Source organism: Hipposideros armiger, unplaced genomic scaffold (genome assembly GCF_001890085.2).
Source record: "Hipposideros armiger isolate ML-2016 unplaced genomic scaffold, ASM189008v1 scaffold_1218, whole genome shotgun sequence".
In the NCBI taxonomy this organism is placed as follows: Eukaryota; Metazoa; Chordata; class Mammalia; order Chiroptera; family Hipposideridae; genus Hipposideros; species Hipposideros armiger.
Window position 1 is genome coordinate 201,089 of NW_017732568.1, and position 3,184 is coordinate 204,272.

Sequence of the window (3,184 nt, forward strand, 5' to 3'; positions counted from 1 at the left end):
GGGCACAACCTGGGTTGTGCTAAATATGAGATGAAATGGGGGAGAGTGGGAAAAATAGTTACCGTTTCTCAAAGTTGGAAGGTGAAATCATTTCAAGCTTTTGTTTTCATACCTTCTACCCCAACCCTTTCTCAGGGTGTCAGAGTTGTTTTCCAGACAGCAGAATTTAGTTCCAGGAGATAAGGGAGAGCATGACTCTGCTTTGCTCTTCATGGGTCAGACAAGATCGGGAGGCCATCACCTTTAGAGGTCTCCCCTGGGGGGCACACTGAGGAAGAAGGGATCTGAAAACCACTCCATGGCATAAACAGCTGAACACACCAGCACGTCTAAGCTGGAGAAAGGACATGCTGGTGGAAAAACTGGGGCCAAAAGGTGATAACTTGAAATATCCAAAGGCTGTCAAATAGCCAAAGAATGGGTAGGAAATAGCAGGGAGGATGGGTTTTATTCAAATAAGAAAGATCTGACAGACAATGACTTAGTGTGGTGATCTCAAGATAAGGCATATAAATGTTGAATCATTATATTGTACACTTGAAACTAATATTCTGTTGTATGTCAACTATGCTTCAATAAATAAATAAATAAATCTTAAAAAAAAGATCTGCACAAAAAAGAGGTTGTTTCAGGAGAGAGTCATCATTCCTTTCTTTACAAGAGCATCCAGGGGAAAGCTGATTGACATGGCAGGAATATTACAACAGATTTCTGGTTGAGTTAGAATTTGGTCCAAATGGTCTCTGAAGTCACAGACAACTCTAAAGAGGTTATGGGTTTAATGTCTAGGTCAAAGCTGGCCGATGTCATTGGATATTGAAGAAAATATGAAACTTAAGAACCAAATGATCCATCTTTAAGAATAAATCCACAATTCTAAAAATTCTTTCTCTTCATTAGAAGTCATTTACATTTAATATTCATAAGAGCAAGTCTTAAAACTCTATGATTAGTTCAAAGTTCATTTAACATGTAACTTGTTAAATCACAATTCAGCTAAACCTCTGAATTTCTGAATTCACTCCTAGCCAACATAATCACTTTGATAGTTAAGTCCTGGCCTTAGCTCTGGCCAAGAGTGATGGACAACACAATAGCTCTTCCTGTTAGTGATAGTTGTGGTATAAAACTTTTACCAAATAATTTTGTCTCAGCAAATAAACAAATCTGCAAATTATCAATTTTCTGAGAGTGTATCACATACTTTGAGATTATATTTAATTACCAAAGAAACCTCCTTTGGAGAGTATTTTTGGCATTAGGCAGAGGTAACTTTTCAAGTCTATCAAACGGAAGTGGAGAGAAAATAGATCATCTCTAAGAAAACATTCAATTTTAAAATCTATGATTCTAAACCTATTCCTTAATGTTAGGACTGACTTCAAGAGTTATCAACATTTCTACCTGTTTTTCTTTTCTTTTCTTTTTTTATTAAATTTATTGGGGTGACAATGGTTAGTAAAATCACACAGGTATCAAGTGTACAATTCTGTAATTCATCATCTATATATCACATTGTGTGTTCAGCTCCCAGAGTCAGTTCTCCTTCCATCACCATATATTTGACCCCCTTACCTCTTTTCTACTATCTCCCTTCGCCCCTTACTCTCTGGTAACCACTACCTGTTTTTCATAAGTTTAAATATATAGTTCATTGGCTAATTTACTGTTACAAATTGGCTTATTTATCTATATTCTCTTGAGATAAGTAATCTCAAAAGAATCTAAAATCTCACTTTAAAATTTTACTTCTCATACTGCCCTCCCTTTATAACACTTCTTTCAGGCAACTTGCTTTCATTTCAGGCACCAGAGGAGAAAAAAACATCACACAAACACAAGTAAATCTGTCATTTATTCCTATATGGGTAGTAGATCTGCCATATTTGTGATTTTCAAAATAGATGATTTTTTCAGGGAAAAAACCTATAATTTCAGGAGGTAGCTAACCTGATACTGACAAATGTAAACTGAAAACTCTCTAGACACTCCCAGCTTTATTAATTTGTTCAGCTGTCTTGCAGGATGCTGTGACATGAAACGCAGAGCAGGGAGAGACAGAGTTCAGTTGTCACCTGGGCAAGTGAAGAAAGATTAGCTCTACTTTGGGTTGCAAAAAGAAGACAAAACGGAAGAAAACTTTCTAAAAATAGACCACACCTTCCTTTACTTTTTTACTTTACTTGATTGTACTTTCTCAGGTTTTTGTTTTTTTTCCCCCTTACTGGTCTTATTTCCTTCTTATGTCATAATGGGTTTGGTCAGCCTTGTTTCAGCCTTCAAAGCCCTTATCTTAAATAACTGTTTATATCAGTGTTTATTATTCCAAATGCCAGTATTAAAACAGGTGCTGATATTATGGGCATATTCAATACTATCACCATTTTTCTTTTGGGAAGGTGTGAATTTGTGGAGAAGCTGCTATCGTTTTTATTTAGGTAAGATAAAAAAATTATAAAATGGAGTGTACTCTACTTATACTCAGTATGAGAAATTCCACCTGAGATTAGCCTTTGGAAACTGCAAATTAACTATGAAAACATTGTTTAGAAACAGTTGATTATACCTTTCATGAGACTTGCTATTTCAGGAGGAAAGGGAAGGAAGAGAAGGACACACTTCTAAAAAAATTAACTGCATCTCTGTGTTGGCCACCCTCAGACCCTTTCTCTAATGACTTCAGAGTGACCAAAGGGTGAGCTTGCAGGGAGGGCTAGTCCTGCCTTACACAGTTCAGGTCCCCTGGTGCTTGAGTAGTGGTCCAGCAACAGTCCACTATGGGGGCTCAGGAACCTATGTCTAAGGTATCTCCACCCCATGTCCACTTACCCTCAGGCCTCAGTTTGGACACATCACCTCCTACTGGATGTAAACCCCTCATGCTTGCCCTGTCATACTAAATGAGGATTGTTTGCTTACAGTCTCTGACTACCTCAGAGACTGCAAGCTCTACTCAAGTAACAGTGACCATCTTGAGCAGGACCTACCTGTACCTTTCTTAGGTATTGCTCTATTGTCAGTACCTAGTACAGTGCCTGGCACACAGAAGATGCTCTGTAAAGGTTGAGTGAACAGAGACACACATTCCCATTCACTTTACTGTCTGCAATGTTTTCCTCAAAATCCAGTGAGTTAGAACCAAAACATTAAATTACAGAGACATAGCTAACACTCCTTTCCAAAC